The sequence below is a fragment of the Canis lupus genome, chromosome 5 (assembly GCF_011100685.1).
Source record: "Canis lupus familiaris isolate Mischka breed German Shepherd chromosome 5, alternate assembly UU_Cfam_GSD_1.0, whole genome shotgun sequence".
Classification (NCBI taxonomy): Eukaryota; Metazoa; Chordata; class Mammalia; order Carnivora; family Canidae; genus Canis; species Canis lupus.
Genome location: NC_049226.1, coordinates 45,115,155 through 45,141,138, shown reverse-complemented (window position 1 = coordinate 45,141,138; position 25,984 = coordinate 45,115,155). Strand labels below are relative to the sequence as shown.

Sequence of the window (25,984 nt, the reverse complement as noted above, 5' to 3'; positions counted from 1 at the left end):
ACAGTCTAACTCTGTTACAAATGTATGGAAAAAACCTCGCTGCTGGGACTAGGGGAAAAGGCTGACCAAATAACTTTAGAAATGAGTGGTGACTAGAAGACCAAAGGAAAAAGGATTGTGCATAAGCACTCTATTCAAATTGAAAAAGTTTCCCATGGGGGCATGGGTCCTGAAAACAGTATACATGTATACCAGAATTAAACAATTCAGTAAGTGGATAGTAGAAGCCTACAGGTAAGCAAGGGCAGAGGCAGAAATGATCCTTGTGGTTATGGATAAGAGACACAGTATGAACACTATGCTCTAGATGTTTACATATAGAAATATATATATAGATATGTATCTATATGGGGATTAGCTATATACATACACATTTTTTTGCTCAGTCAGCTGAAAGGGCCAAGAAACAAGGGTACACACACACACACACACACACACACACACACATACTTGTTTCTAATACTATTGTCCACTAAAAAGAACCAGGAATCCTTAGAAAAGTGGCTGACTATAGAGGAAATAGGCAAGATGAGCCTGGAGCATCTTATAGTGTCAGAAAATATGGAAGTGCCAAAAACAAACAACACCTCACAATGATGGAGCATATCAAAGGGAGACAAGAGCCAATGGAAGGTGTTCCTAATGGCCAAAGATGGCACAATGTGAGCAACAAAATAAAGTAGCATTGGATTATAACCCAGAATATAAGCGTTTTTAAAAATTTCATTTATTTATTCATGAGAGACACACACAGAGAGAGAAGTAGAGACACAGGCAGAGGGAGAAGCAGGCTCCATGCAGGATGCCCGACGTGGGACTTCATCCCAGGTCTCCAGGACCACGACCTGGGCCAAAGGTGGTGATAAAACACTGAATGACCTGGGCTGCCCTATAATCCAGAATATAAAATAAATATCTGTTCATCTATATTCATATAAATAAATGATTGAATCAGTAAATAATTGTGGGAGATATAGACATATTTCTGATACAGAACTCCAAATAATCTATGTAGATCCTCTGTCCTCAAGGAAGAAGAACACAACTCCCACTTCTTAAGTGTAGACTGCTCATGACTTCTTCCTAGAGTACAGAGTGGAAAGGTAAAAAAAAAGAGTAACTTTACAGTGGAGAAACCTGGTGAACACTGTGTCTCCCACGTGATCAAGGTCAACATTGTAACAGTGATAAATCTTATTGACAGTATGTACTCTTGATACAATGTGATTGAGAGTAGCACTTTCCCTCTGTGGTCTTCTTTCCCATGTAACATAGAATCATAGTTTCATCATTAGAAAAACATTAGACAGATCTAAATGGAGGGATGTTGTACAAGTCCTCTGAAAATTCTGAGAAATTATCACAGCCAAGAGGAGCCCAAGAAAACTTGCTGACTAAAACATAACGTGATATCCTAGATGGGATCCAGGAACAGAAAAAGAATATAAGGTAAAGACTAATGAAATCTGAATAAAGTATAGACTTTAGTTTAGAATTATGTCTCAGTATTTTAAGATTGGTTCACTGACTGACCAATGCACCATACTAAAGTAAGATGTAAATAATAGAGGAGACCGAGTATAAGATATATGGGAACTCCACTATCTTTAAATCTAAAATCTCCTAAAATAAAAAGTTGTTTAAAAATTCCTTTGCCAAGTTCCACCTCTGCCAATGAAATCAGTATTTCTGGGCTATAAGCCAGGCATCATTATTTGTTTCTAGAGATCCCAGATGATATCAATATACAGCAAAAGTTTAGGAACTTCTGGAATAGGAGAAATCTCTGAGCCTGGAGGCTGTTATGTTTTGGCATTAATTCACTCAGAATGTTCCGAACTAAATAAAAATGTTGTGTTGCTTCCATTTTATACCTATGTGAAGTTGAATTTTTAATAATGAGTGTGATAAAAATAAAGTCCTGGAACAAGTTGCCCATTTGAACACCACTTGATGGTACATAATTAGAGACTGAGCCACTAAATGACCAAGGTATCAAGCATATAATTATAAACAATATCGTATCTTAAAATAAAATTTCTCTTGTAATTTTCCTGCAATTGAAATGAAAAATGATGTTCACATGTACACCCTTTCCTCTCTCTGGTCCCTGGCCCCCTCACCAGAGTATGTCAATATGCTCTAGTGGACCCATGGTCTGATCCATCTTTTACTGTTTTTGATCTACTCTGTGGCCCGTGGAGGCTGTCTGTGGACTGCAACACCCAGGCCCGCTGAGCTCTGAGTTCAGGCAGGATGGAGGAGATAGATGCGGCCTTTTGAGCTCCACTCTCTCCATTCCTCATCATGGCGGGCAGTGGCTGCCTTTGTCCCTGATCCAGGTCTTATTGTCTCCTGTCCTTGCTTGGCTCTTTCCTCATGCCTTCAGGCCCCAGAGAAGTAATGGCTTCCTGCTGTGGCTATTTCTGGGTTACTCATATCCCCTACTGGAGTTAAAAAAAAATTGCCCACACCTCTGTAGTCACTTCACTAAAATATTTTTAATTTAACTCCTTTGAGAGTGCCTCATACAATCAGTGTGTAGTTGTCTACCATTTCTTCTTGGGAATGAAGACCGCCCCCCTTCCCCACTTTTTTTTTAACTTGATATAATGTACTGCTTACTTCTTTGGCCTTAAAAATGTTCTATGTTTTGTAAAATGATGCTTCATAGTAGAGACCATTATTTTTCCAAAATCCTTTCTTGGCAAAAGAAAAGGTTGGCAAAGCTATGCTGGCTCACCACACATTTTTGAAATTTCATTTTTGAAATCCAGAGTCTGGGAACCATTGATCTAAATGAGTATTTGACTTTGAAACATTAAGGGAATTCAGCAGTAATTCTTCTTACCACAAGAATCTTACAAATCTGGGGAAAGCAGCCAATGTGGACACTGTCATGGCAGGCATTCAAGTTCCTGGGTTTAGTTGTTTATATAACAGGATCTCACTCCTGGTAAAGAGGGAAATAGTATCGGAGCAAATAGAAGGAACTATAAAAATGCAAATGGTTATTTTCTGCATCTTTCACTATTATATGTTGCTGCAGATCTCATGGGGGAAGAGATAGGGGAAGAGGTTAAGAGTGCGTCTGGAAGTGTAGGCAAAAAGTTTACAGGACTCTTCCATGTAGTTTGAGTGAGAGTGACTAAGAATTTTCGTGTTCTCAGATCCAGAAATGTTTGTATTTGCACTGATCCAAGTTCTTTTTATTATAAATAATTGCAGAAGTTCATTTATAGATGACGCCATCGCTAACTGTGTTTCATAATGTCAAGTATAGTCAATTTATAATTGAAACAAATTTCTGAAGTACCCTGTGCTTGGGCAGGGTAGAACATAGGGTATGATTTACCAGATTCAGTCTCCTTGACTTTAAAATTCTTCTATGTTAGCAATATAATATTCTCCTTTGTTGTGTGGTATCACCTTTAATTTTGACTGCAAAGACATTAATGCGTGATTGTTTTTTAGCTTTCATCCATTTAAAAATATATTCCTTGTTTTTTATATTCTCATTTTCTGTGTTTGGCTTGAGAAAAGACACAAAGCAATCTTTTAAAATTCATTCTTTCTAAAAAAAAATTCATTCTTTCTTTTATACACTTTAAAAAAGGAATTTAGTAGGGTCAAATGGCTTAGTCACAGGGAGGAATTTTTTTTTTTTATACTGTTATAATCCAAACAGAAGCTATTGTCCATATTTCATGAAAGATGAACTGATGAACTCAACAATTTTCTTTCTCTTTACATTTTTACGACTTAAACAAAATAATAGAAATGTTAAACCCTGACTTATTGCTTTCTTTATCTGATGGTGGAACCCACAGTTGAAAAACCTGGGAATGGTCAGTAGCCATGTTTCCACCTTGTGGAGAGATGTAGTAAAAAGGAACAAACCCCACTCGTATTGAGAAGCAGAGATAAGAGATGGAGAAGGTTGGGGTACCTGAGTGGCTCAGTGGTTGAGTGTCTGCCTTCGACACAGGCCATGATCCCAGGGTGCTGGGATCGAGTCTTGCATCAGGCTCCCCTCAGGGAGCCTGCTTCTCCCTTTGCCTATGTCTCTGCCTCTCTCTCTGTATCTCCCAGGAATAAATAAATAAAATATTTTTTAAAAAAAGAGATGGAGAAGGTTATTGGTGGTTTTAGGGTTCCTGAAGACCAGCTACATGTCTGCTCTTCCTGTTGTTTGGTTGCTCAAATCTTCCTGATTCCATGAAATAAAAATTTCCATTTTTGTCTAAGTTACTATATTGGGTCGGTCAGCCATACATAGCTTGAGCTAGCTTAAGTAAAAGGAAGGAATCAAGGAAAGATCATGAAGCAACTAGGAGAGTTGATTAATACAGCTTCATGAAGGCAGGAGCAAGCTCTCTGGGAGAAACTCAGAGCCATGGGCCAAGAAGTAGGTACCATCAGGACTCACTTTTTCCTTATGTGACCACTGCCTCTTCTCTGCCTGGGCATCATGTCCTCCTGGAGGAATATTTTGATATATTACTTACTGTGTTTTCCCCCAGTACTTTTCATTTATTTATACTGTAACAACTCCATTCATGGGCATTTTTGTGTCCATTGCCACAGGAGACATGATAACAGACTGTGTTTTGAGTCCCAAATTTAGACTCAATTCAGGCTCTGAAGACTAATAGAGGTATCCTAAATTAGAGAGAAAGAAGAAAGCCAAAAGGGAAATAAAGAGAGCTACATTGGTGCACCATTGAAAAAGAAGCCCTGTACCCCATAGATGGACGATTCCATCGCTAAGCAACACACTGTGGACATCTATGTTTACTGGCATTTTAAACAATGTGTTTCATAATATCAATTACAGCCAATCTATAGTTGAAAACATTTTTTTTAAAGTACCTTATGAAGTTTATATCTGAGGACTGAACTTGATGCAGGAGCAGCAACGGACATTCCCAAAGAGTTTGGACATTCCCAAATCTAAGAGCATAGAGAATCAGAGAGTAGAAAGAGGCATTGCCTCTATCGTAGATAGAGCTAGGGATGGAGAGAAGACCCTAGGGGCTCAGCAACATAGGAAAGCATGGGGCAGCACATAAGAAGGTCTGTGTGGTGAAGGCAGTCAAAACTGAAGTAGCTTTGCAGAGTTCCAACTTGACTCACTGAGCAAAATTCTTGAGAATGGCACAGATGTGGTTGTGGATTGGAAAGCCTCATCAAGGTGGCTATGGTCCAGGGCAGTGTTTGGAGAATACTCGGTTCACTTCAGGAAGGCACCAGGGGCAAGCAGGGAGAGTCATTGATCCTGAAGTGACCTTTGGCATGGACCCATGTAGCTCAACATCTGAAAAACAGACACGCTGAGGAGTTAGATGTGAAATTCAACAGATGACCAAGGATCAGAACTTTTGCTTATATTGGGTCCAACCTACCTTTCTGTCCCACTGCCTACTGCTTAGAAGTTAGAAGAAAAGTTAGGGAAACAAAAGAGGAACCTGATTTCATTGAGGATTAGTTTCTATCTGTGTGAAAGAAAATATCACTGAAGAAATTAAGTTGAATTGCATAAAAAAATTGTCACACTTTCTGAACACCTGCTTGTGTGGCCTGGAATTCAAATTCTGTCTTCTCCTGCAGGCTGTGTTCTTCCATGTGGCAGAGAACCTGGCTGCTGGCAGCTGCAGTTAACAATCACACATGTTCACCATCTGAGGGAAAAAAGCTCTTGACCTGTTTAATATCCCCTCCTTGGTCCTCCCATCCCAGCTTCCATTTGAAAAGCCTCAGATATCAATCTTTGCTACACTTCTATTCATGTTCCCACCCCATTGACCAATTATAGAGCCAGAACTGTGAGATATTACCATAAAGCCGAGCTTGGACCATGTGCTATGTTGCCCCTGAAGTCAGGAGGCTGTAACAGATCCATGTGCTTAGAGTCAATGGACCAGTAGTTCCACTGCCAAAGGAAATCCTCTGACCAGAGGAAGAAGTGGGGAGCTGGCTGGTAAAATAGTAAGTCTGTTTGTATTGGGTAGCTATCTAGTAGGACCACACTGATAATGGTATTCTAATGTCACACTGAAATGCTGAAGCTAAGTAAGATAATTAACAAGATACTGTGTCTTTTATGACCTTTTAGACCTTTGGGACTAGAAACTGGGCTCTGAAACAAAACAAAACAAAAAACAAAACAAAACAAAATGAAACAATGGCACCTATGTGGTTCAGTGGTTGAGCGTCTGCCTTTGGCTCAGATCATGATCCTGGAGTCCCTGGATCGAGTCTTATATCATGCTGCAGGGAGCCTGCTTCTCCCTCTGTCTATGTCTCTGTCTCTCTCTCCGTGTCTCGCATGAATAAATAAATAAAATATTAGAAACAAAAAACAAACCACCAATGACAACAAAAACACTTAGCCTTTTCATTGTGAATGCGTAAACTCTGTAGCAGCTCAACTATGAGATTTGGCTAATAGGCCATGAGTAGGCCTGGTGCTTTTTGCTCTCAAATCTCATTATAGGCCTGCAGAGAACAAAGTGCTTTGTTCTACGTGAAAATTAGTTTATAGTATGTGTATACTAATCATCAAGATTATCAGAAATACTGGCCACTCTCCTTTAAGGTCCATAGGGACCTAAATCTGAAATGCATTTCGATGAAAACTTCATTTGGCCTCATAATTCTGAAATTATTCTAGCCCACTATTTATTCATAGCAACCTTCTCAGGGAACAGGCTAGGAGTAATTTCTCTACATTTATTTTCTTTACTTTTTATTATATATTCTTTCAAGTACAAAGAAATGATAATTACTTTGGCTTAATCTGGAGAATTTTGTAATCGCTTTTACACCCTGGTACCCATTTCTGATAAAAAGGGAAGTGGATCATAAATACAAGGATAGAGCAAGAAGTACTGACAAAATATAGAAAAGAAAATCCTATTTTAGTCCAAGTTCTGATACTAATTTTAACCTTCAAGTTAAAATCATGTTTATACTTGGTACTAAATTGTAAGCAAATAATCCAATTACCTTGCCTTTCAACTCTAAACAGTTTTTTCATCCTAGATGATTTAGCTACTATGAATTTCATTGCTGTTCTGTAGCTTTTGAGGCAGGCAGGATAATACATTTCGTCCACATGCACACCAGTAGCATCCCAAGGGCAAGAAACAGTTTTGGACAGATTAAGAGCCTAAATGAGTTACAAATTGGGGCACTGGCCAGTGAACAACAGCCAACAGTAATGGGGCTGCCCCAGGCCTTAAGGTGTATCTTAATGGCTCTAGTTCCCAGGAGTCATTTCCAAAGAACACATGATCTTACACAGATACTTTCAAATAGCTTTTTAATTTTTTTCCCTGACTATAAAGTAATATATGATTATTCTATATAATCTGGAAAGGTAAAAATTATTAAACAAACTCATCTATTCTTCAATCCAAAGATCCCTACTGTTAACATTTCATTACAGTTCTCCTCATTTTTTTTTCTGTCTGTATATTTAAAAATTCATTGAATTTATATTACATATATAATTCCTATGGAAAAAATTCTACAGAAATTCAGAATAAAAATCTTTTTGTATATAATTTTAAATAGTACTGTAGGTAAATAATCATAATTATTCATAAAATAAGACAGTCTTTGCTTTTTTTTTTTTAAATAATACAGATGGAAAACTATACAATTTGCCTTTTCTATTTTGGTCCAATGCATATTAATTGAGCAATCCAAGATACTGTGATATACTTTTAGGGGATAGGAAACCAAACACTAATAACATATTTGCCCTCAGGATATTTGTGTAGATCTCTGTCATGATAAAATGGACACAAAATAAATTTTTAAATGATCGTAGTCCATAGGTAGCATAGCTCCAAATGAGGAGCTTACAAAGAAGAGTCAATTTAGTTGGATGTTGACAGATTAGCTAAGATGTTGACCAGCAGATAGAGGATGGTGATGGGTGATGGTTTAGGTAGAAGTGTTGTGGGATGGAGGAAGAACATTCAGGATGGAGGAAACCTGGGTGACTCAGTGGTTGAATGTCTGCCTTCAGCTCAGGTCATGATCCCTGTGTCCTGGGATTGATTCCTGCATCAGGCTCCTCGCAGGGAACCTGCTTCTCCCTCTGCCTATGTCTCTGCCTCTCTCTCTGTGTCTCTCAGGAATAAATAAATAAAACCTTAAAAAAAAAAAAAAAGGAACATTCAGGATGGAACAGCATGAACAGGGCAAGAAATGGGTAAAAAAAAAAAAAGTTGTGTTTAGATAACTAAGTGTTGTCCTTCATGGTGGGAGAAAACATTGGACAATTAAATCTCAGTACATTGAGAATGAATTTGAATGCCAGAGTGAGTTTAAACTTTAATCCATAGGCAGTGGAGAACCACGGATTCTTCTGAGCAGCACATGAAATGATGAAGACTGTATATTAAGAGGATTATAAAAAACCTAAAATTCCTACAAGGAATGATATATGGCCAAATGTGTATGGGTAGGTGTTCATGTAATTGCTTTCTAGGTTTCCTTTTTGAAAAATGTAAATCATAGATGTTTTTGTTTTTCTCACTACACCCCAAGAATACCTTTTTAGAACTTCTGGGAAGAGCATACAAATTTCCTGAAGTATTTTAATGCCTAAACTTCCTTATTAGTATTTTTTAATCATTTACAATTTGACAACATAATGTTCATTTGTTCTGTATATATTTTTCCCTTTATCTTTCATAAAATGCTTTATGCACTCAAAAAGCATTTATGGGGCAACATTATTAGTAGAATATTGTATTATATAATGAGTATTATAGAAACTATGTCTTCTGGATAATTTGGGCCTGGAGATAGCATTTTAGTAAGAGGAATTTTGAATATTTTTCACATAAGGATAAAATTACTAACATTTATGATAGCCAAACTTCATTAGTTGATACCAATTATCCTTTTTATTAAATATTTGGAACCACAGGTTTTCTTTATTTGTTCTTCAGTTTCCTTCCTACATTTTTTTTTTAAGAGAGGGAGAGAGAGAGAGAGTGAGAGAGTGTGAGTAAGGGGAGGTTGGGAAGGGTAGAGGGAGAGGATCTCAAGCAGACTCCTCCCTGAGTGTGATGTGGATGCAGGGCTCAATCTCACCACACTGAGATGACCTGAGCCCAAATCAGGAGTCAGACACTTAAAGACAAAGCCACCCAGGTGCCCCTCCTTTCTACATTTTTATTTTTATTTTTTTTTTTTTTTATTTTTTTTTTTTTTTTCTTTTTTTTTTTTTTTTTTAATTTTTTATTTTTTTTATTTTTTTTTTATTGGTGTTCAATTTACTAACATACAGAATACCCAGTGCCCGTCACCCATTCACTTCCACCCCCCGCCCTCCTCCCCTTCTACCACCCCTAGTTCGTTTCCCAGAGTTAGCAGTCTTTACGTTCTGTCTCCCTTTCTGATATTTCCCACACATTTCTTCTCCCTTCCCTTATTTTCCCTTTCACTATTATTTATATTCCCCAAATGAATGAGAACATATAATGTTTGTCCTTCTCTGACTGACTTACTTCACTCAGCATAATACCCTCCAGTTCCATCCACGTTGAAGCAAATGGTGGGTATTTGTCATTTCTAATAGCTGAGTAATATTCCATTGTATACATAAACCACATCTTCTTTATCCATTCATCTTTCGTTGGACACCGAGGCTCCTTCCACAGTTTGGCTATAGTGGCCATTGCTGCTAGAAACATCGGGGTGCAGGTGTCCCGGCGTTTCATTGCATTTGTATCTTTGGGGTAAATCCCCAACAGTGCAATTGCTGGGTCGTAGGGCAGGTCTATTTTTAACTGTTTGAGGAACCTCCACACAGTTTTCCAGAGTGGCTGCACCAGTTCACATTCCCACCAACAGTGTAAGAGGGTTCCCTTTTCTCCGCATCCTCTCCAACATTTGTTGTTTCCTGCCTTGTTAATTTTCCCCATTCTCACTGGTGTGAGGTGGTATCTCATTGTAGTTTTGATTTGTATTTCCCTGATGGCAAGTGATGCAGAGCATTTTCTCATATGCATGTTGGCCATGTCTATGTCTTCCTCTGTGAGATTTCTGTTCATGTCTTTTGCCCATTTCATGATTGGATTGTTTGTTTCTTTGGTGTTGAGTTTAAGAAGTTCTTTATAGATCTTGGAAACTAGCCCTTTATCTGATATGTCATTTGCAAATATATTCTCCCATTCTGTAGGTTGTCTTTGAGTTTTGTTGACTGTATCCTTTGCTGTGCAAAAGCTTCTTATCTTGATGAAGTCCCAATAGTTCATTTTTGCTTTTGTTTCTTTTGCCTTCGTGGATGTATCTTGCAAGAAGTTACTATGGCCGAGTTCAAAAAGGGTGTTGCCTGTGTTCTTCTCTAGGATTTTGATGGAATCTTGTCTCACATTTAGATCTTTCATCCATTTTGAGTTTATCTTTGTGTATGGTGAAAGAGAGTGGTCTAGTTTCATTCTTCTGCATGTGGATGTCCAATTTTCCCAGCACCATTTATTGAAGAGACTGTCTTTCTTCCAATGGATAGTCTTTCCTCCTTTATCGAATATTAGTTGACCATAAAGTTGAGGGTCCACTTCTGGATTCTCTATTCTGTTCCACTGATCTATGTGTCTGTTTTTGTGCCAGTACCACACTGTCTTGATGACCACAGCTTTGTAGTACAACCTGAAATCTGGCATTGTGATGCCCCCAGATATGGTTTTCTTTTTTAAAATTCCCCTGGCTATTCGGGGTCTTTTCTGATTCCACACAAATCTTAAAATAATTTGTTCTAACTCTCTGAAGAAAGTCCATGGTATTTTGATAGGGATTGCATTAAATGTGTATATTGCCCTGGGTAACATTGACATTTTCACAATATTAATTCTGCCAATCCATGAGCATGGAATATTTTTCCATCTCTTTGTGTCTTCCTCAATTTCTTTCAGAAGTGTTCTATAGTTTTGAGGGTATAGATCCTTTACATCTTTGGTGAGGTTTATTCCTAGGTATCTTATGCTTTTGGGTGCAATTGTAAATGGGATTGACTCCTTAATTTCTCTTTCTTCAGTCTCATTGTTAGTGTATAGAAATGCCACTGACTTCTGGGCATTGATTTTGTATCCTGCCACGCTACCGAATTGCTGTATGAGTTCTAGCAATCTTGGGGTGGAGACTTTTGGGTTTTCTATGTAGAGTATCATGTCATCGGCGAAGAGAGAGAGTTTGACTTCTTCTTTGCCAATTTGAATGCCTTTAATGTCTTTTTGTTGTCTGATTGCTGAGGCTAGGACTTCCAGTACTATGTTGAATAGCAGTGGTGAGAGTGGACATCCCTGTCTTGTTCCTGATCTTAGGGGAAAGGCTCCCAGTGCTTCCCCATTGAGAATGATATTTGCTGTGGGCTTTTCATAGATGGCTTTTAAGATGTCGAGGAATGTTCCCTCTATCCCTACACTCTGAAGAGTTTTAATCAGGAATGGATGCTGTATTTTGTCAAATGCTTTCTCTGCATCCAATGAGAGGATCATATGGTTCTTGGTTTTTCTCTTGCTGATATGATGAATCACATTGATTGTTTTACGGGTGTTGAACCAGCCTTGTGTCCCAGGGATAAATCCTACTTGGTCATGGTGAATAATTTTCTTAATGTACTGTTGGATCCTATTGGCCAGTATCTTGTTGAGAATTTTTGCATCCATGTTCATCAGGGATATTGGTCTGTAATTCTCCTTTTTGGCGGGGTCTTTGTCTGGCTTTGGAATTAAGGTGATGCTGGCTTCATAGAACGAATTTGGAAGTACTCCATCTCTTTCTATCTTTCCAAACAGCTTTAGGAGAATAGGTATGATTTCTTCTTTAAACGTTTGATAAAATTCTCCTGGGAAGCCATCTGGCCCTGGACTCTTGTGTCTTGGGAGGTTTTTGATGACTGCTTCAATTTCCTCCCTGGTTATTGGCCTGTTCAGGTTTTCTATTTCTTCCTGTTCCAGTTTTGGTAGTTTGTGGCTTTCCAGGAATGCGTCCATTTCTTCTAGATTGCCTAATTTATTGGCGTATAGCTGTTCATAATATGTTTTTAAAATCGTTTGTATTTCCTTGGTGTTGGTAGTGATCTCTCCTTTCTCATTCATGATTTTATTAATTTGAGTCTTCTCTCTCTTCTTTTTAATAAGGCTGGCTAATGGTTTATCTATCTTATTAATTCTTTCAAAGAACCAACTCCTGGTTCTGTTGATCTGTTCCACAGTTCTTCTGGTCTCGATTTCGTTGAGTTCTGCTCGAATCTTTATTAACTCCCTTCTTCTCTTGGGTGTAGGATCTATTTGCTGTTTTTTCTCTAGCTCCTTTATGTGTAAGGTTAGCTTTTGTATTTGAGTTCTTTCCAGTTTTTGAATGGATGCTTGTATTGCGATGTATTTCCCCCTTAGGACTGCTTTTGCTGCATCCCAAAGATTTTGAACGGTTGTATCTTCATTCTCATTAGTTTCCATGAATCTTTTTAATTCTTCCTTAATTTCCTGGTTGACCCTTTTATCTTTTAGCAGGATGGTCCTTAACCTCCATGTGTTTGAGGTCCTTCCAAACTTCTTGTTGTGATTTAGTTCTAATTTCAAGGCATTATGGTCCGAGAATATGCAGGGGACAATCCCAATCTTTTGGTATCGGTTCAGACCCGATTTGTGACCCAATATGTGGTCTATTCTGGAGAAAGTTCCATGTGCGCTTGAGAAGAATGTGTATTCAGTTGAGTTTGGATGTAAAGTTCTGTAGATATCTGTGAAATCCATCTGGTCCAGTGTATCATTTAAAGCTCTCGTTTCTTTGGAGATGTTTTGCTTAGAAGACCTATCGAGTATAGAAAGAGCTAGATTGAAGTCACCAAGTATAAGTGTATTATTATCTAAGTATTTCTTCACTTTGGTTAATAATTGATTTATATATTTGGCAGCTCCCACATTCGGAGCATATATATTGAGGATTGTTAAGTCCTCTTGTTGAATAGATCCTTTAAGTATGATATAGTGTCCCTCTTCATCTCTCAGTACAGTCTTTGGGGTAAATTTTAGTTTATCTGATATAAGGATGGCTACCCCTGCTTTCTTTTGAGGACCATTCGAATGGTAAATGGTTCTCCAACCTTTTATTTTCAGGCTGTAGGTGTCCTTCTGTCTAAAATGAGTCTCTTGTAGACAGCAAATAGATGGGTCCTGCTTTTTTATCCAGTCTGAAACCCTGCGCCTTTTGATGGGGTCATTAAGCCCGTTCACATTCAGAGTTACTATTGAGAGATATGAGTTTAGTGTCATCATGATATCTATTCAGTCTTTGTTTTTGTGGACTGTTCCACTGAACTTCTTCTTAAAGGGGAATTTTAAGAGGCCCCCTTAAAATTTCTTGCAGAGCTGGTTTGGAGGTCACATATTCTTTTAGTTGCTGCCTGTCTTGGAAGCTCTTTATCTCTCCTTCCATTTTGAATGAGAGCCTTGCTGGATAAAGTATTCTTGGTTGCATGTTCTTCTCATTTAGGACCCTGAATATATCCTGCCAGCCCTTTCTGGCCTGCCAGGTCTCTGTGGAGAGGTCTGCTGTTACCCTAATACTCCTCCCCATAAAAGTCAGGGATTTCTTGTCTCTTGCTGCTTTAAGGATCTTCTCCTTATCTTTGGAATTTGCAAGCTTCACAATTAAATGTCGAGGTGTTGAACGGTTTTTATTGATTTTAGGGGGGGATCTCTCTATTTCCTGGATCTGAATGCCTGTTTCCCTTCCCAGATTAGGAAAGTTTTCAGCTAGAATTTGTTCAAATACATATTCTGGCCCTCTGTCCCTTTCGGCGCCCTCGGGAACCCCAATTAAACGTAGGTTTTTCTTCCTCAGGCTGTTGTTTATTTCCCTTAATCTATCTTCATGGTCTTTTAATTGTTTGTCTCTTTTTTCCTCAGTTTCCCTCTTTGCTATCAACTTGTCTTCTAGGTCACTCACTCGTTCTTCCACCTCGTTAACCCTCGTCGTTAGGACTTCTAGTTTGGATTGCATCTCATTCAATTGATTTTTAATTTCTGCCTGATTAGCTCTAAATTCTGCAGTCATGAAGTCTCTTGAGTCCTTTATACTTTTTTCTAGAGCCACCAGTAGCTGTATAATAGTGCTTCTGAATTGGCTTTCTGACATTGAATTGTAATCCAGATTTTGTAACTCTGTGGGAGAGAGGACTGTTTCTGATTCTTTCTTTTGAGGTGAGGTTTTCCTTCTAGTCATTTTGCTCAGTGCAGAGTGGCCAAAAGCAAGTTGTATTGGGAAAAAGAGAAAAAGAGAGGAGAGAAAGAAGGAAAGAAAAGAGAAAGAGAAAAAAAAAGGGGAAGAAAAAGAAAAAAAAAAAAAACGAAAAAAAAAAAAAAAGAAAAAGAGAAAGAAAAAGAAAGGATAAAAAAAAGGGGGTGGGGGAAGGAAACAAATCAAAAAGCAAAACAAAACAGAAACAAAAACAAAAACAAAAACAAACAAACAAAAAAAGAACCACGGGGCAGTATCTTCTGATTCTGTGTACTTTAAGTCCCTTGGCTTCTCCTGGAAGTTGTCCGTCTAGCTGGTCTTCTGGGGGAGGGGCCTGTTGTGCTGATTTTCAGGTGTTAGCAGTTGGGGGAGCTGTTGTGCCCCTGCCTGGTGCAGGGCTCAGTGGGGGTTGTTTACCCCGTGAGGCCGCAGGAGGAACAGCCCCAGTGGCGGGGCAGCTCTGGAAACCTGGATTCAGCTCCGGCAGGAACTCCGTCTGCAGGGCCTGGAGGCTCCGGGCGGGGCCGCTGATGTGCTCAGCTGGGGCAGGAGCGTCCTCGCTGTCCTGGGCCCTCCCGGCCTCAGCCTGTCCCGGGGGAGGCGGGATCCTGGGCTGTGTCCCGGCGCCCTGTGCTCCGGAGCCTGCGCTGGTGGATTCGCGCTCCCGGGCCGCGCAACCCCCTCCGCGGAGCCGCCGCCCGAGCCCCTCCGAGCTGCTCCCGGGGCCGCGCAGCCCCCTCCGCGGAGCCGCCGCCCGAGCCCCTTCAGCTGCTCCGGGTCCCGCCGGGTCCCGCCGTGCGCGCTGCAGCCCTTAGGGAGCTCGGCGCACTCTCCTGGGCGCGCAGTTGCTGTTACTGTCCCCGGGAGCCCGAGGGCATCCCCGCCCTCCTGGGTCCTGCTCCACCTCCCCGCGAGCCCCTTTCCGCCCGGAAGGTTGGTGCAGCTCCTGCTCCTCCGGGACGGGGCTCTCCTGTCCTGGGGACACTCGTCCCGGCCTCAGCCCGGCTCCTCGCGGGGCCCCTCCCCCTTGGAGGCCTTTGTTTCTTTATTTCTTTTTCCCCGTCTTCCTACCTTGATAGAAGCGCGAACTCTTCTCACTGCAGCATTCCAGCTGGTCTCTCTTTAAATCTCAGGCCGAATTCATAGATTTTCAGGATAATTTGAAGGTTTTCTAGGTAGTTTGGTGGAGACAGGTGATTTGGAGACCCTACTCTTCCGCCATCTTGCTCCTCCCTCCTTTCTACATTTTTAAAGTGTTTTCCTTTCATTGCTTTTTACTATTTCATTTAACTTTGAATTGCTGAAACCTTTTGAAAAATGTATTTTAGGGGTAGTATTTGTGTTTAATGTAGAAAATTCAATTTAGGCTTCCATTAAATCCGCTTTTACATTTTCTGCTCTAGACTTACCATTGTTTAATATATTTCTGGTGTAGGTAGGGGTACTGGCTACCATTTACCCAAATAAGTTGGCCTGATAATTATCGGCAAATGGCATGTCAAGAGACCCCCAAATTTAAACACCCTTGTGTAAAAGGTCTTTTCTTCTAAAGTTAACTTCAGTCTCAGAAACCATTATTTAATTAAGCAGTTATATTGTGCTTAATATATATAATATATAGTTGTTTAATATATACATATAAATATATAATATATAGTTGTTTATATAACTAATGCAATGTTACAGTTAAATATTGATGATTGTATTGATGAATTATTTTTTACTATAGCACCTTTTAAGTTTGTGAATACAGCTCTCTTATTGGTAGATCCAAATGCTTTTGTATCCATTTCACGAAGCCTCATCACATATTCTGAGATTCCATATTTGCTACTTTCATTCTTTTCCCTTCCAAAGGCATGAAACTCAGAGCAATTGTAGCAACACAGAAATCACAAAATAAAAGCTAACTAAGACAAGTGGTGTTTTTTAGGACCATGATAACCAAATAGTCTCAAATTACTCTCATGAAATTTTAACACTTGGGTAATCTCCCATAGTTTTTAGATGATCAAAATAATGCCCTTTCACCTCTCACCATATTCTCTACCTCTTTGACATTACTAAGGGAGTGTGGAATATAAAGCTGGTCAACATCAAGACAACTTTGCTAAATACCCCTCTGCCCATAGACACTAATGATTTCTGCAGAGTACTGGGGTCCCAGACTTAAAGTATTCATGTATAATTAATCTGAAAGTCACAGCAGAGCATATACATTACAAGCTGTCAAGTTATTTGGCTGCTTAACTGAACTAATTAAATAAAGTTAAACCTGTGTATGTATGTCTAAATAACCATCTGTATCAATTAATTTTCCTGTTTCAGATTTACTGGTTCACCCAAACAGTCTTGGAAATAAGACCCACAGACACACACATTCTATTTACTTTTTTATTTATTGCAATAGAAAACAGATGCGGGCAAAGTAAAGCAGTATTCACTTTTGGAGGGAAAGGATTGTTCATGCTCTGTGAATGAATTAACTCTCTGTGGATGTAGTAGGTAATATTTTTCCTATGTAACTTTTCTTTTACAGCCCAAATCCTCTTCCTGGAAATATTCTGAAGTTGCAGCTCCAAACCATAGATACTTTAGTATGGTTCAGGCCTAATTACCATCATTCTGATCTTTCCCACCCAGTGTCATCCTCCAATATTTCTGATAGCCAGTCCTTTATTCTCTATTTAAAAATATCTACTAGTGAAGAGTTCATTTGTCTCGCCTGGTAGCCCATTGTACATCTAACGACTATGACAGCTGGAAAGGGATTCCTTTGATTTGGTTTAAATCTGGCTACCTGTGCTTTGCATTCACTGATTTTACTTTGGCTTATAGGGTCTATATAGAAAACCTACCACATCTTCATGATCATCTTTCCAGTGTTTGAAGTAAACTATCATTCTTGCCTTTCTCCAAAAGCTAATTACATCCAATTTCACTTGGCCTGCCTATTAAAACACAGAGTTCTGTTTCCTTCTCTTCAGAGGCTTTTACTCATTACATCTTTGATGGGCCCTAGGATTTTTGTCTGTTTTATAGTACAAGCTGTGTAGTTTTGTTAGCCTATTTTCTGCATGTAGAATTCAGAGTCCAACAGCTTTCTTTGTTCCTTACTCTATCCCTTGAAATCCAAGGTGGCAGTATTTCCACTGGTATAAAATTTTTGAGAACCTTAAAGGTGTCCTGGGTATGTTAAAAGGAATTCACTCCAGAAGAAAAGAGGCTTATTCATAGATCTTCCCTAAATAATCCCATTTCTATTTGGGAGATCTGAGGCGAGCCGTCGTGTGACTGAATATTCTGATTTTTAAAAAATCTTTCTAACGTATTAGCAAAAGGTTGACTAGCCATATTCTTGGCTTTTTCTCTACAGCACACTTTCCTGGTAGTAAATCTGTCAATCTTTGTACCCTTCAGAAATTGGATTGGATAAGAATTGGATAAGCCAAGAATTTCCCAATCATCAAGTCCTGGTTACTTTTTATTTGAGAATTCTTTCTTCAATCTATTTTTTCTTCTTACATTTTATTGTAGGCAGCAGGGAGAAGCCAGATCACATTTTCAACACTTTGCTTGGAAATCTCCTCAGCTCTACGTCCAGTTTAACTATATACAAGTTATGCTTTCTATATAACTGCAGGACAGAGTTCTGTCAAGCTTTCCTCCACTTCATAACAAGCATCTCCCTTTCTCAAATTTCCAATAACATGCTCCTCACTTCCTCCTGAGTCCTCACTTAGCAGAGTTGTTAACAACCATATTTCTATTAGTAGTCTATTTAAGACAGGTTAGGCTCTTTCCATTATGCTTCTCAAAATTCTTCTAGTTTCTGCCTGCTGCCCAATTCCAACACCATTACCACATTCTTGGGTCTTTGTTATAGCAGCTCCCTGGTTTCAGTTACCAAAATCTTTTTGGGTCCAACCAGAGAAGCAGAACCAGTAGGGGATATAAAGTAAGATATTTATTGGAAGGGATATGTGATTGTAGGGACTGGCTAGACAAGTCTAAAATCCATAAAACAGATGGTCAGGAAAGGCAAAGCTGGAGCACTTGGTCATGGGCTGAGGCTTCTGTCCATAAGTGGAATTACTTCTTCTTCAGGGAAGATCCAGATCTACTTTTACAGCCTTCACCTGCCTGAACCAGGCCCTCCCGGATTATTTAGGATAATTTTTCTTACTTAACGTCAAGTGATTATGAACTTTAGTCAAATCTAGAAAATATCTTCATAACAACACTTAAATTTGTGTTTGATTGTGTAACTAGGAACTGTAGCTAAGTCAAGTTGACAACATCAAAAAGACCATCATGGTACCCTATATTACACTTCTATTCACCACAACCTCCTCCATTTGGATGTTCAGGCTTTGAAGGGATTTATCCTCAGAGACATCTTAAGAATTACGATAAAACATTTCTATCTTGTTGCCTTGTTGTGCACAATAGTTCTTCAATTAGTTGTTACCACTTAACGAGCTGCAAATTATTTCTCCATGGGGACTTAAAAGTTTGATGTATATTAGATACAGATTCTTTTTGTTGGAAGCAACATTGCCAGTAAATAGTCTGTTGCCTTGCTGAGGACCAGCAGCATTGACATTACCTGGAAGCTTATTAGCCATGCAGACTCCAGGGCCCCACCCCAGCACTCCTGAATCAGAATTTATGTTTTATTTTATTTTATTTTTTTTTAATTTTTTTATTTATTTATTTATGATAGGCACACAGTGAGAGAGAGAGAGGCAGAGACACAGGCAGAGGGAGAAGCAGGCTCCATGTACCGGGAGCCCGATGTGGGATTCGATCCCGGGTCTCCAGGATCGCGCCCTGGGCCAAAGGCAGGCGCCAAACCGCTGCGCCACCCAGGGATCCCCAGAATTTATGTTTTAAATAACGCTCATTTGATTCAGTTGCACATTAAAGTTTGCCTACTTTCTTAACTGTTTTAACTGTTATTCCTGGTTCTATATTTATCTCTTTCCACACCCAGTGTGCTTTCCTTCCTACAAATTTGAAAATAATTCTTGAGCCTAAAAGTTTTCAACATTTCTTCATTCATAGAAGTTAAAGTCCAAATGGCCTTCAAAATCCACATGACCTTCACAGTTCTTCCTATTACCATGTACTTTTCTAGGTACACCTTACTGACCATACCCAGGGCTACACTACTGGCACTCTCCTAAGCTACTATGCCTTCTTTCCTCTGTGTTCCTTCCATTCTCTGTTCCCCTGCATGGATTGCCCTACAACAACCTGGTTGAACTATGGGAATCCTAACTTGCCTCCTCCAGGGTAAAAAGAACCCATGTTGTTTATCTTGGTAATTGTGCCTGATACATAATAGATATTGATTATTTATTAAGAGAAATATAAATGATCAGAGTATAACTCCCCAAAATAGTTTCCAGGGATGCTGTGAAAGCTAATTTACATTAATAATAAACAAACATAATAGAGTTCTAGGTGACAAGTCCTATTATGAAGGTATAGTTATTATCTCATTACATTGCATGACATTTCAGAGGGGCAATTATTATCTACTCCATTTTACAAAAAAGGAAACCGAGAAAGAAAAAGGATAGAGAACATAGTCTCGTAATTAACGTGCATTTAAAAAAAAACCAAGGCAATCAGATTTCAGAGTTTACGTGCTTGCTATATGGCTTTACATACATATAAAAACATTTTTCACAGTCTTTTGTAAGTGTAAATTCTAAAGATTTGTGTGGTAATTAGACATGTAATCAATAGTGACAATTATCAATTCATTTTTTGAAGACTATGGAAAACTTTTAGAACACCATAGAAAAGGTGAAGTGCTGTTTTAATTAAAACTACATTCAGTTAACAAAAAACCTTTTTAAATATCTATTGCAGTGGATATGTATGCTTTTTTGCCCACTTTTTCTAGTTTATTTTTGGATACCACTTTCCCCCACTCTAAGTTATTTGGTTAGGGTGAGATCAACTCTTTTCCCATTCCCTATTTTCCAGGAGTGCACAGGTGGTACATACCAGAATGGTCATCATATTCCAACTCACCGGCTGCCATGACTGGTTCAGGGATGAGCCTATGACTCAGGTAAGCCCAAGAATGAGAAACTGTTGGGTAGTTATTAATATATTGGTTGATTGTCTAAAATCGTAAGAGTAGAAAAGTGAGAAGGAAAGTCAAAGAGGGAAGAGGTGAACCAGGAGAGACTGGAGTCATTGAAATCATCGCAGGAGTTTCAAGAAGTGATGTATGTGTATCATGAAATTACCAGCTGAATAGTATTTATGTTTTTGAAAGTATTTGTCAAGCAAATACTTGGACAAAATATTTTACTCACCAAGTAGCTATAACTTCAGTCATCATTGATTGTTCTCAGCAGGACCTGTATCTGTGTAAATAGGCATATTATTGATTTTAAAAAAAAGTAGAAAAAGGTAGATATCTCATTATTTTCTTTTTCAAATCAAAGTTTTTCTTTTAAGGACTTTTCCTTCACTCAAGGCAATACTGAATGAGTCAGCATGTTAATCTGTTTTGCTCTAGTAAATCTAGTAATATCTTCTTATTATATTGATGTTTTCCAATGCAGTAATAATTGCCTAGCTGATTGGTAGTGATTTATTTATACCCATCTATTCATTCAACAGCTGTTTATCAGGCTTCAGACATGCAGCAGACATTGTGCAGAGGCAATGAGATTCAAAGTTGTTTCCTAACCTACAATGAAAGCTCCATAGGAGCCCCTGACTCAGAGCCTGGTGCTTAGCAGACATTCATTGTTGGATCACATTATCAGAAATCCATACCAACGGATATGGGGTGTATTTCTGTATTAATTTAGCAATGGTAGCTGCTGAGGAGCCTTGCTCGGCCTTCAAGTATCACCTGTGACTCAAACATGAATTTCAGGCTCCGGCCTCTGCACTTTTTTCCTCGTTGCAGTTATTCCTCATAATGCTCAGGTTTAATGATACCTTTGTTTAGTATCTCACAATGAAATGATAAATTCTACTTAGCATCAATATGATTTTGCATATGGTGCGGAAATGACACCTTGATACCACAGTAGACAATCATTTTGGTCCCAATTGGTTATTAGCTTTAGTGGGTTGAATTGTGGCTTCCCCCAAAAAACATGTCCACACTCTAAACCCCAGAGCCTACGAATGTGACCTTATTTGGAAAAAGGGTCTTTGAGATGTAATTAAGTAAGGATCTTGAGCTGAGATAACCCTGGATTATTTGGATGGTCCCTGAATCTGATGACAAGAATCCTTGTAGGAGGCAGAAGACATAGAGGAGAGGGCTATAGAAGATGGAGGCAGAGACTGGAGGAAAGCTGTCACAAGCCAACGAATTCCTGGAGCCACCAGAAGATGGACTAGGCAAAGGAGGGTTCCCTTCTAGGTCTTTGGGAAGGAGTGCAGGCCTGATGACACTTGATTTTGGACTTCTGACCTTCAGAACAGGGACAGAATAGATTTCTTTTGTTTTAAGCATTAAGTCTGGTCATTTGTAAAAGTAGCCTTAGGAAACTAATTAGCGGGATCCCTGGGTGGCGCAGCGGTTTGGCGCCTGCCTTTGGCCCAGGGCGTGATCCTGGAGCCTCGGGATCGAATCCCACATCGGGCTCCCGGTGCTTGGAGCCTGCTTCTCCCTCTGCCTGTGTCTCTGCCTCTCTCTCTCTCTCTCCATGTGACTATCATGAATAAATAAAAAAAAATTAAAAAAAAAAAAAAGGAAAAGGAAACTAATTAGCTGGTTCACACAGATTATCTAACTACACACAGATTATCTAACTAAGGGTTCTGTTGTGTTGTTTATAATAATTTGGGAAAGTCAGTATCTCTACTCCAATTCTTGTCTCTGTCCAATGGAGACATTTGTCTGTCTTTTTGAGGTTTGATGAAACCCAAAGTTTAGTGCTTCTAACCACAGATGCCCCAGAAAGCCCATTTAATGCACAAATATGAAATTTCTGAGTGAAGTGGCCTCAACAAGTGGTCTGGAGATCTCAAAGCTTCACTTCATAAAAGTGCCACTGGTTCTGAGCGGATATTCCTATGGATGCAAAGTTCTATTTACAAAGCTCCACAAGTTGACAAAGTGGCTGGGTCAGAGAGCCAAGACATATTGCTTCTGGCCCTACCCAACTCTGGGCTACTTTCTTTACCTCCGCTGCATCTTCCTATGAGGGTGTTAGGCAAGTTCCCTTTTTGGAGAGAGACCTTTGAAAAATTAACCATTTCCTTCCCATAGCCAAGCCAGAGTATGTCCACTCCCCTTTATTCTTGCCTTGCCCGGTTGGTTTCCTGGGTGTCACCCATCATAATTGTAATTTTGTGAACACCTGCTTGTCCGTCATAACTCCAAGTTCAAGGAACATAAGAATCATACCTAACATATTGTTTGGCACATAGTAGGTCCTCAATAATAGTGTTATTATTAATAATGATAAATAGTGAATGAACATTTTGAGGGGGGTAAGAAAATGTCTCTTAGGGGGTGTCATCTGTTCAAGAACAGATTTCTTTGGTTGGTTTTGGTTTGTTTGTTTGTTTGCTACATCAAACGCCATAGAGTTTCAGGCCTGAAGGAGAAGTGGCCATTTAGTCCAGCCCCGCAGAGACGCAAGAGGACCCTCTTCAGCCCTCCCGACAAACGCGACCAACAGCATGCTTGGCTGAGACATCCTTGGTGACAGGGAACTCACTCCCTCTGGCCTTCGCCATCTGCTTTCCTTCCCCACGCCTCCCCGATATTGCACTCTTCATCACAGCGCTTTGCACGCGCGCTGCAGCGGAGGCCCCGAGGTCTGGGCGTGGGAGGAGCGGGAGGAGCAGGGGAAGCGGGGCGCCTAGGCCGGGTCTGGAGGCCCCCGGAGGGGCGCGCGCTAGCCCACCGCTGCCCCGGCCGCGCGCCGCCTGCCTGCTGGGCTCGCCGGGCCGCCGCTGCCCGCCCGGAGCGCTCTGCCCCCCCCGCCCCCGCCGCCCCGCCCCCGCCCCCCGCCGCTGCCCGGCTCCCCGCCCGTGCACCTCGGCCGAGGAGTCCGCGGCCCGCCGCGCGCGTGCGACGCAGGTGCCCGAGCCCCGGCGCCACCGCCATCTCCGCCTTCCGCGTGGTTGGACCCCGGCAACCAGGTGGGACCCGCTTCTCTCCCCTGCGCCCCCGGGGGCCGGAGGAGCGGGCGCTGGGGCGCGGAGCCCGCGGGCCACCTGGGACCCGGGAGTCCGGGAGGACCGGGCGGCGCCAGCGCTGGGGGGCGGGGGGCGGGGGGCGGCGGGGACCGTGGGCTCCTGGGCGGGGGAGCGGGAGGCTCGAGGGGCGAGGAGGAAAGGGGCGCGCGTCCGATGGCCCCCCCCCCGGGCGCGCACCTGCCCGGCCCCCCCCCCCCCCCCGGGCGCGCACCTGCCGGGCCCCTCCGGAGGACGAGCCGCCCAGCCAACTTCTTTTCCAGGTCTCCCTCTACTTTGGAAACTGAAGGGACCGCGACACAAACCAGTAAGCCCTGGGGCTCGGGGAAGGATTTGTTAGTTTTGCTGACAAAAGAACAAACTTTGTGCTGCAAGGGGCGGTTTAACATCCGAGCTTCTCTTTTCAACCCTCTCCGATTCTAACCCCCCCCCCCCCAAGAAATGTGAAAAACAAAATAAAATAACCAACCCGATCCAGCTAAAAGCACTTACCTAAAAGGACTCACAGAGGTGAGAAAAATAGACCTAACTGAGCAATCATTGGAAACCCCAGGTCTGGCGAGGCAAGCTCAGAAGCCGGTTGTTGCCAGTGCTATTTCTAGGACTTGTGTTTGTGAACAGGTGAGCTGGCTCCTTTACGTGTGTAAGAGTTCCTTCTGTTGAGGGCCTGCCCGGAGTGCCTCTTGTGCCATTAGTGTATTGAGACACATACTCTTTCAGAGCTCTGGATTTGGAGTCAGAATATCAGGATTTTGCATGATTGGCCATTTACTATCTGTGACAGCTGTGGTTAGCTTAATCTCTCTGAGCCTCACTTTCCTCATCTGTCAAATTAGAGGGTTCCGATTCTGGAGGCCTTTCAATAATATTTAAGATGTTTCCCGACTTAAACAGGTATGATTCTGTAATTCTCTATCATGCTGCAAACATTGTGAGGCTCATAGTTTCATGAAACTTCAAAACTCTTATTTTGATCTTGGCATTTTGTTTGTATGCATTTACGACTTGTGTCTTTAGGGTTTTCCAACCAAAAATTAAAGAGAAAAACACTTATTAAAAGACTTCGGAAATGTATAGTAAATATTTAGATTATCTCTGACTCTACCTTAGGGAATTCTGTTCAACTTTAAGCCAATATTTGCAGTACAGCAACAAAAACGTGTGGCTTTAGCACAGCACTTCTTTTCTGGTATCGTATTTTTGGAGGAAATAAAAATTGTGTTTGAGGAAAACAAAAATTGTACCTTTCCTGTCAATTACTGATCTCGAAACATCTGTTACTTTTTAGCATAAGATTGTGTGCAGAATATTAAAAAAGTGGCTTCAGACCATTTCAGAGCCTCTCTGAAATTAAGCTCAAAAGCAGAGATGCCAATTTTGGTAATGCATTTTTGTGGTCTTGGAATGAAGCCCAGAAAATAGCAGAGGTTAACTAAACAGGTAAACCAGAAATTAGGAATTGACACACACACAAAGTTGTACAAGAAGCGTGTGCCCCAAAGTGTCAGTGAACCTTTTATTTATTTTTGATAAAAAATAAACAACAAACAACTGTTGGCTTGTTTCAGCAGACAGAGGATGTTAGAATGGCTTTTGTTGTTACTTGTAATTTAAAATTATTTGAGATATGTTCATCAGTAGATAGGATAGGTTTTAGAAGTGTCTCTGGCTCTTTTTGGTGGCTTTGCTATAAAATAAAATAATATATTCCCACCCAGAATATGCATTTTTTGTAGTTTGGGAGAGTGGAAGGGATTTGAAGTATAATACTCTTTCATGAACACATTTCCTTATTTCTATGGCCTCTTCCTCTTTGGGTTGGAAGTGTCCTTAATCACTCAGGCATTTGTCTTGCCTCATGTTCTCTGGTGAAGTAGGTGATCATCTCCTTTGAAACAGATGCTCAAGGAGTTAAGTAAATTGTTTGTTGAATGAGCAGAAAGCAGGAAAACCCAAATACCCTGCTTTGTAGGTGCTTATTGGAAAACAATAGATGGATCTGACCACTTGAAGTCTACCCCCAATTCATTCATAGCTTGGGAGTGTCACCATGGTTGGCAGGAGCTCTGTTCCTCTTTTGTAATGAATTTACCAAGGAAAAAAGGGTCATGTCTTCACACTTAGATCATTATTATATAATCCAATGGTTTTTGTTTGTGAAGTGCAATATCTCTGGGGGCCTTGGAAATAAAACTTAAAATATCCAGAGAAAAAAATTGTCTTGGCAGTTAGAGTACTATTTCTTTCATACCGAGAACCAAGCACATATACTAAAAAAAAAAGTATCCTGTGGAGTTAAAAATGAAGAAAAGGGCTTACAGACTCCTCTAATTCTTAAGATTTTACGTGATTTACAAATTCCACTTTTAATTAAAACAGAAAGGCACAAATATTCACCTACTGGCCAGGTCTAGTACATGTAACCTTTTGAAGTTTCAATTCAAATTTGGTCTGCTTATAATTTCGAATATTCTTTCTCACATACTTTTAATTAAAACTTTTGTGATGCAATAGTGATATTTTC

The 25,984-nt window shown here is 40.4% G+C and overlaps 1 long non-coding RNA gene across 1 annotated transcript; it reads right to left on the bottom strand.

The window, feature by feature from the left end:
* Window positions 1–4,925: 4,925 nt before the first annotated feature.
* Window positions 4,926–24,109, bottom strand: LOC102156371. The gene is made up of 3 exons (XR_005359652.1): window positions 23,953–24,109; window positions 20,604–20,654; window positions 4,926–5,317 (listed from the first exon to the last, which is right to left on the bottom strand). It is a non-coding gene; the product is annotated as an uncharacterized LOC102156371 (long non-coding RNA).
* Between the last annotated feature and the right edge of the window lie 1,875 nt (window positions 24,110–25,984).